This window comes from Manis pentadactyla, chromosome 1 (genome assembly GCF_030020395.1).
Source record: "Manis pentadactyla isolate mManPen7 chromosome 1, mManPen7.hap1, whole genome shotgun sequence".
NCBI classification, from domain to species: Eukaryota; Metazoa; Chordata; class Mammalia; order Pholidota; family Manidae; genus Manis; species Manis pentadactyla.
The window spans coordinates 72,181,474-72,190,951 of record NC_080019.1 but is presented as its reverse complement, the minus strand read 5'-3'; positions in this window follow the sequence as shown (position 1 = coordinate 72,190,951).

Sequence of the window (9,478 nt, the reverse complement as noted above, 5' to 3'; positions counted from 1 at the left end):
CTTTTTTAAGTATGCTTAGCATAACTTGAGTATGTGATTTGACTTTTTCAAATTTAAGTTTTTTTTTTTCATCCATGTTGTAGCATTCCTGTTCCTGCCTGTGTAGTATTCCATCACATGGGTATTCCACCTCATTTTTTCTTTTTTTAAATAATTATTTTTTATTGAAGGGTAGTTGACGCACAGTATTACATTACATTAGTTTCAACTGTACAACACAGTGGTAAAACATTTATATACATAATTCTAGGTTCCAGCTATCACCCTACCAAGCTGCAACAATATCTTGACTATATTCCTTATGCTATACATTACATCCCGGTTACTTATTTATTTTACCATTGGAAGTCTGTCCTTTTTTTTTTTTTTTTTTTTTTTTGTGAGGGCATCTCTCATATTTATTGATCAAATGGTTGTTAACGACAATAAAATTCTGTATAGGGGAGTCAATGCTCAATGCACAATCATTAATCCACCCCAAGCCTAATTTTCGTCAGTCTCCAATCGTCTGAGGCATAACAAACAAGTTCTTACATGTAGAACAAATTCTTACATAATGAATAAGTTACATAGTGAACAGTACAAGGGCAGTCATCACAGAAACTTTCGGTTTTGCTCATGCATTATGAACTCTAAACAGTCAGTTCAAATATGAATACTCATTTGGTTTTTATACTTGATTTATATGTGGATACCACATTTCTCTCTTTATTATTATTATTTTTAATAAAATGCTGAAGTGGTAGGTAGATACAAGATAAAGGTAGAAAACATAGTTTAGTGTTGTAAGAGAGCACATGTAGATGATCAGGTGTGTGCCTGTAGACTATGTGTTAATCCAAGCTAGACCAGGGCAATAAAACATCCACGTATGCAGAAGATTTCTCTCAGAACAGGGGGGGTGAGGTTCTAAGCCTCACCTCTGTTGAGCTCCAAGTTCTCACCTGATGGCCCCCCTGCGACTGTGCCTGTCTTAGGTTGTTCCTCCCTTGAGGAATCTTACCCGTCTCTGGCTAACCAGTCATCTTCCGGGGCCATACAGGGAAACGTGAAGTTGGTAAGTGAGAGGGAAGCCTTATTGTTTGAAAAGGTTAGCTTTTTACTTCTTTGCATATTTATGCCCTGTGGCTTCTATGCCCAGCATTTGTCTTGAGGTATCTTTACCACTTGGAAGAATTATGATACTCGGTAAATTTGATATGAGGCACGAATTCTATTTAAGGGTTGTAATTAGGAAGGAAGAAGAAAAGCTATAGAAGTAGCAGGCGGAAGAAAACATGGGAAGATTGATTATTTCTTTGACATAACTTCTGGTAGAGAACTTCAGCATGTATAGGTTTTAAGCTACTACTTAAATTGCGCACACACATTAACATAATAGGAGTATAGTTACATAACCAAAGCATATCTGTAATTACCAGCCATCTCCAGTGAAACCAAGAAAACCAGTTAGGCACCTTAGGCATTTGTGAAAACTTATCTATGATATGGTGGATATTGTCCAACTGAACTTGAACAGTCTGAGAGAAATCAGACAAATTAAAACAACCCATTCCTGGGGACTGTTCACATGCCATATGTTCTTTTAACAGTAAATAGTCTGTAGTTGTAAGACTTTGGAGCGCTACAATTTGCACTTCTCCAAATTCTTGGTTGAGTTCCAACAGTATAGATCCAGTTAAATTTGTTGTTTTACTGTATGCACAGGCCAGCTTAGATATCTCCTTCCTCATTCCCATGGCAAGTCCAGGAGCTGGTGGGATGAGTGCATCTACAGCTGTAGCAGTGCGTGGATCTTTGTTGGGGTTTTTTTTTTTTTTTTTAAATAATTATTTTTTATTGAAGGGTAGTTGACACACAGTATTACATTACATGAGTTTCAAGTGTACAACACAGTGGTAGAACATTTATATACATAATTCTAGGTTCCAGCTATCACCCTACCAGGCTGTTACAATATCTTGACTATATTCCTTATGCTATACATTACATCCCGGTTACTAATTTATTTTACCATTGGAAGTCTGTCCTTTTTTTTTTTTTTTTTTTTTTTTTGTGAGGGCATCTCTCATATTTATTGATCAAATGGTTGTTAACGACAATAAAATTCTGTATAGGGCAGTCAATGCTCAATGCACAATCATTATTCCACCCCAAGCCTAATTTTTGTCAGTCTCCAATCTTCTGAGGCATAACAAACAAGTTTTTACATGTAGAACAAATTCTTACATAATGAATAAGTTACATAGTGAACAGTACAAGGACAGTCATCACAGAAACTTTCGGTTTTGCTCATGCATTATGAACTCTAAACAGTCAGTTCAAATATGAATACTCATTTGGTTTTTATACTTGATTTATATGTGGATACCACATTTCTCTCTTTATTATTATTATTTTTAATAAAATGCTGAAGTGGTAGGTAGATACAAGATAAAGGTAGAAAACATAGTTTAGTGTTGTAAGAGAGCACATGTAGATGATCAGGTGTGTGCCTGTAGACTGTGTTAATCCAAGCTAGACAAGGGCAATAAAACATCCACGTATGCAGAAGATTTCTCTCAGAATGGGGGGGTGAGGTTCTAAGCCTCACCTCTGTTGATCCCCAATTTCTCACCTGATGGCCCCCCTGCGACTGTGCCTGTCTTAGGTTGTTCCTCCCTTGAGGAATCTTACCCGTCTCTGGCTAACCAGTCATCTTCCGGGGCCATACAGGGAAATGTGAAGTTGGTAAGTGAGAGGGAAGCCTTATTGTTTGAAAAGGTTAGCTTTTTACTTCTTTGCATATTTATGCCCTGTGGCTTCTATGCCCAGCATTTGTCTTGAGGTATCTTTACCACTTGGAAGAATTATGATACTCGGTAAATTTGATATGAGGCACGAATTCTATTTAAGGGTTGTAATTAGGAAGGAAGAAGAAAAGCTATAGAAGTAGCAGGCGGAAGAAAACATGGGAAGATTGATTATTTCTTTGATATATCTTCTTGTAGAGTAACTTCAGCATGTATAGGTTTTAAGCTACTACTTAAATTGCACACACATATTAACATAATAGGAGTATAGTTACATAACCAAAGCATATCTGTAATTACCAGCCATCTGCAGTGAAACCAAGAAAACCAGTTAGGCACCTTAGGCATTTGTGAAAACTTATCTATGACATGGTGGATATTGTCCAACTGAACTAGAACAGTCTGAGAGAAATCAGACAAATTAAAACAACCCATTCCTGGGGACTGTTCACATGCCATATGTTCTTTTAACAGTAAATAGTTTTTAGTTGTAAGACTTTGGAGCGCTACAATTTGCACTTCTCCAAATTCTTGGTTGAGTTCCAACAGTATAGATCCAGTTAAATTTTGTTGTTTTACTGTATGCACAGGCCAGCTTAGATATCTCCTTCCTCATTCCCATGGCAAGTCCAGGAACTGGTGGGATGAGTGCATCTACAGCTGTAGCAGTGCGTGGATCTTTGTTGGGGTTTTTTTTTTTTTTTTTTTAAATAATTATTTTTTATTGAAGGGTAGTTGACACACAGTATTACATTACATGAGTTTCAAGTGTACAACACAGTGGTAGAACATTTATATACATAATTCTAGGTTCCAGCTATCACCCTACCAGGCTGTTACAATATCTTGACTATATTCCTTATGCTATACATTACATCCCGGTTACTAATTTATTTTACCATTGGAAGTCTGTCCTTTTTTTTTTTTTTTTTTTTTTTTGTGAGGGCATCTCTCATATTTATTGATCAAATGGTTGTTAACGACAATAAAATTCTGTATAGGGGAGTCAATGCTCAATGCACAATCATTAATCCACCCCAAGCCTAATTTTCGTCAGTCTCCAATCTTCTGAGGCATAACAAACAAGTTCTTACATGTAGAACAAATTCTTACATAATGAATAAGTTACATAGTGAACAGTACAAGGGCAGTCATCACAGAAACTTTCGGTTTTGCTCATGCATTATGAACTATAAACAGTCAGTTCAAATATGAATACTCATTTGGTTTTTATACTTGATTTATATGTGGATACCACATTTCTCTCTTTATTATTATTATTTTTAATAAAATGCTGAAGTGGTAGGTAGATACAAGATAAAGGTAGAAAACATAGTTTAGTGTTGTAAGAGAGCACATGTAGATGATCAGGTGTGTGCCTGTAGACTATGTGTTAATCCAAGCTAGACAAGGGCAATAAAACATCCACGTATGCAGAAGATTTCTCTCAGAATGGGGGGGTGAGGTTCTAAGCCTCACCTCTGTTGATCCCCAATTTCTCACCTGATGGCCCCCCTGCGACTGTGCCTGTCTTAGGTTGTTCCTCCCTTGAGGAATCTTACCCGTCTCTGGCTAACCAGTCATCTTCCGGGGCCATACAGGGAAACGTGAAGTTGGTAAGTGAGAGGGAAGCCTTATTGTTTGAAAAGGTTAGCTTTTTACTTCTTTGCATATTTATGCCCTGTGGCTTCTATGCCCAGCATTTGTCTTGAGGTATCTTTACCACTTGGAAGAATTATGATACTCGGTAAATTTGATATGAGGCACGAATTCTATTTAAGGGTTGTAATTAGGAAGGAAGAAGAAAAGCTATAGAAGTAGCAGGCGGAAGAAAACATGGGAAGATTGATTATTTCTTTGATATATCTTCTTGTAGAGTAACTTCAGCATGTATAGGTTTTAAGCTACTACTTAAATTGCACACACATATTAACATAATAGGAGTATAGTTACATAACCAAAGCATATCTGTAATTACCAGCCATCTGCAGTGAAACCAAGAAAACCAGTTAGGCACCTTAGGCATTTGTGAAAACTTATCTATGACATGGTGGATATTGTCCAACTGAACTAGAACAGTCTGAGAGAAATCAGACAAATTAAAACAACCCATTCCTGGGGACTGTTCACATGCCATATGTTCTTTTAACAGTAAATAGTTTTTAGTTGTAAGACTTTGGAGCGCTACAATTTGCACTTCTCCAAATTCTTGGTTGAGTTCCAACAGTATAGATCCAGTTAAATTTTGTTGTTTTACTGTATGCACAGGCCAGCTTAGATATCTCCTTCCTCATTCCCATGGCAAGTCCAGGAACTGGTGGGATGAGTGCATCTACAGCTGTAGCAGTGCGTGGATCTTTGTTGGGGTTTTTTGATGATCATCTTCTGGCATGAGTCTTCCAGAGATTGCAGATGTTGGAAGTTCTTTTTCATATCGTATCTTAGCTCATTTTCGGGGTATCCCAATTAGGCTTTGATCCTCTGTATAAACACAAACAGACCCTTTGCCTACACTTTTATATGCCCTTTATACCCTTGTGAGGAACTCGTTGGAGGTTACCACACAGGAACTGCCCTTTTTTTTTTTTTTTTGCTTTGTTTTTGGTATCACTAATCTACACTTACATGACGAATATTATGTTTACTAGGCTCTCCCCTATACCAGGTCTCCCCTATAAACCCCTTTACAGTCACTGTCCATCAGCATAGCAAAATGTTGTAGAATCACTACTTGCCTTCTCTGTGTTGTACAGCCCTCCCTTTTCTCCTACCCCTCCATGCATGCTAATCTTAATACCCCCCTACTTCTCCCCCCTTATCCCTCCCTACCCACCCATCCTCCCCAGTCCCTTTCCCTTTGGTACCTGTTAGTCCATTGTTGAGTTCTGTGATTCTGGTGCTGTTTTGTTCCTTCAGTTTTTCTTTTGTTCTTATATTCCACAGATAAGTGAAATCATTTGGTATTTCTCTTTCTCCGCTTGGCTTGTTTCACTGAGCATAATACCCTCCAGCTCCATCCATGTTGCTGCAAATGATTGGATTTGCCCTTTTCTTATAGCTGAGTAGTATTCCATTGTGTATATGTACCACATCTTCTTTATCCATTCATCTATTGATGGACATTTAGGTTGCTTCCAATTCTTGGCTATTGTAAATAGTGCTGCAATAAACATAGGGGTGCATCTGTCTTTCTCAAACTTGATTGCTGCGTTCTTAGGGTAAATTCCTAGGAGTGCAATTCCTGGGTCAAATGGTAAGTCTGTTTTGAGCATTTTGATGTACCTTCATACTGCTTTCCACAATGGTTGAACTAACTTACATTCCCACCAGCAGTGTAGGAGGGTTCCCCTTTCTCCACAGCCTCGCCAACATTTGTTGTTGTTTGTCTTTTGGATGGCAGCCATCCTTACTGGTGTGAGGTGATACCTCATTGTAGTTTTAATTTGCATTTCTCTGATAATTAGCGATGTGGAGCATCTTTTCATGTGTCTGTTGGCCATGTGTATTTCTTTTTTGGAGAACTGTCTGTTCAGTTCCTCTGCCCATTTTTTAATTGGGTTATTTGTTTTTTGTTTGTTGAGGCGTGTGAGCTCCTTATATATTCTGGATGTCAAGCCTTTATCGGATGTGTCATTTTCAAATATATTCTCCCATACTGTAGGGATCCTTCTTGTTCTATTGATGGTGTCTTTTGCTGTACAGAAGCTTTTCAGCTTAATATAGTCTCACTTACTCATTTTTGCTGTTGTTTTCCTTGCCCGGGGAGATATGTTCAAGAAGAGGTCACTCATGTTTATGTCTAAGAGGTTTTCGCCTATGTTTTCTTCCAAAGAGTTTAATGGTTTCATGGCTTACATTCAGGTCTTTGATCCATTTTGAGTTTACTTTTGTATATGGGGTTAGACAATGGTCCAGTTTCATTCTCCTACATGTAGCTGTCCAGTTTTGCCAGCACCACCTGTTGAAGAGACTGTCATTTCGCCATTGTATGTCCATGGCTCCTTTATCAAATATTAATTGACCATATATGTCTGGGTTAATGTCTGGATTCTCTAGTCTGTTCCATTGGTCTGTGGCTCTGTTCTTGTGCCAGTACCAAATTGTCTTGATTACTATGGCTTTATAGTAGAGCTTGAAGTTGGGGAGTGAGATCCCCCCTACTTTATTCTTCTTTCTCAGGATTGCTTTCGCTATTCGGGGTCTTTGGTGTTTCCATATGAATTTTTGAATTATTTGTTCCAGTTCATTGAAGAATGTTGCTGGTAGTTTCATAGGGATTGCATCAAATCTGTATATTGCTTTGGGCAGGATGGCCATTTTGACGATATTAATTCTTCCTAGCCACGAGCATGGGATGAGTTTCCATCTGTTAGTGTCCCCTTTAATTTCTCTTAAGAGTGACTTGTAGTTTTCAGAGTATAAGTCTTTCACTTCTTTGGTTAGGTTTATTCCTAGGTATTTTATTTTTTTTGATGCAATTGTGAATGGAGTTGTTTTCCTGATTTCTCTTTCTGTTGGTTCATTGTTAGTATATAGGAAAGCCACAGATTTCTGTGTGTTGATTTTGTATCCTGCAACTTTGCTGTATTCCGATATCAGTTCTAGTAGTTTTGGGGTGGAGTCTTTAGGGTTTTTTATGTACAGTATCATGTCATCTGCAAATAGTGACAGTTCAACTTCTTCTTTACCAATCTGGATTCCTTGTATTTCTTTGTTTTGTCTGATTGCCGTGGCTAGGACCTCCAGTACTATGTTAAATAACAGTGGCGAGAGTGGGCATCCCTGTCTAGTTCCCGATCTCAGAGGAAATGCTTTCAGCTTCTCGCTGTTCAATATAATGTTGGCTGTGGGTTTATCATAGATGGCCTTTATTATGTTGAGGTACTTGCCCTCTATTCCCATTTTGCTGAGAGTTTTTAACATGAATGGATGTTGAACTTTGTCAAATGCTTTTTCAGCATCTATGGAGATGATCATGTGGTTTTTGTCTTTCTTTTTGTTGATGTGGTGGATGATGTTGATGGACTTTCAAATGTTGTACCATCCTTGCATCCCTGGGATGAATCCCACTTGGTCCTGGTGTATGATCCTTTTGATGTATTTTTGAATTCGGTTTGCTAATATTTTGTTGAGTATTTTTGCATCTACGTTCATCAGGGATATTGGTCTGTAGTTTTCTTTTTTGGTGGTGTCTTTGCCTGGTTTTGGTATTAGGGTGATGTTAGCTTCATAGAATGAGTTTGGGAGTATCCCCTCCTCCTCTATTTTTTGGAAAACTTTAAGGAGAATGGGTATTATGTCTTCCCTGTATGTCTGATAAAATTCCGAGGTAAATCCATCTGGCCCGGGGGTTTTGTTCTTTGGTAGTTTTTTGATTACCGCTTCAATTTCGTGGCTGGTAATTGGTCTGTTTAGATTTTCTGTTTCTTCCTGGGTCAATCTTGGAAGGTTATATTTTTCTAGGAAGTTGACCATTTCTCCTAGGTTTCCCAGCTTATTAGCATATAGGTTTTCATAGTATTCTCCAATAATTCTTTGCATTTCCGTGGGGTCCGTCGTGATTTTTCCTTTCTCGTTTCTGATACTGTTGATTTGTGTTGATTCTCTTTTCTTCTTAATAAGTCTGGCTAGAGGCTTATCTATTTTGTTTATTTTCTCGAAGAACCAGCTCTTGGTTTCATTGATTTTTGCTATTGTTTTATTCTTCTCAATTTTATTTATTTCTTCTCTGATCTTTATTATGTCCCTCCTTCTGCTGACCTTAGGCCTCATCTGTTCTTCTTTTTCCAATTTCGATAATTGTGACATTAGACCATTCATTTGGGATTGTTCTTCCTTTTTTAAATATGCTTGGATTGCTATATACTTTCCTCTTAAGATTGCTTTTGCTGTGTCCCACAGAAGTTGGGGCTTAGTGTTGTTGTTGTCATTTGTTTCCATATATTGCTGGATCTCCATTTTGATTTGGTCATTGATCCATTGATTATTTAGGAGCGTGTTGTTAAGCCTCCATGTGTTCGTGAGCCTCTTTGCTTTCTTTGTACAGTTTATTTCTAGTTTTATGACTTTGTGTCTGAAAAGTTGGTTGGTAGGATTTCAATCTTTTGGAATTTTCTGAGGCTCTTTTTGTGGCCTAGTATGTGGTCTATTCTGGAGAATGTTCCATGTGCACTTGAGAAGAATGTATATCCCGCTGCTTTTGGATGTAGAGTTCTATAGATGTCTATTAGGTCCATCTGCTCTACTGTGTTGTTCAGTGCTTCCGTGTCCTTACTTATTTTCTGCCCAGTGGATCTATCCTTTGGGGTGAGTGGTGTGTTGAAGTCTCCTAGAATGAATGCATTGCAGTCTATTTCCCCCTTTAGTTCTGTTAGTATTTGTTTCACATATGCTGGTGCTCCTGTGTTGGGTGCATATATATTTAGAATGGTTATATCCTCTTGTTTGACTGAGCCCTTTATCATTATGTAGTGTCCTTCTTTATCTCTTGTTACTTTCTTTGTTTTGAAGTCTATTTTGTCTGATATTAGTACTGCAACCCCTGCTTTCTTCTCACTGTTGTTTGCTTGAAATATGTTTTTCCATCCCTTGACTTTTAGTCTGTACATGTCTTTGGGTTTGAGGTGAGTTTCTTGTAAGCAGCATATAGATGGGTCTTGCTTTTTTATCCATTCTGTTACTCTGTG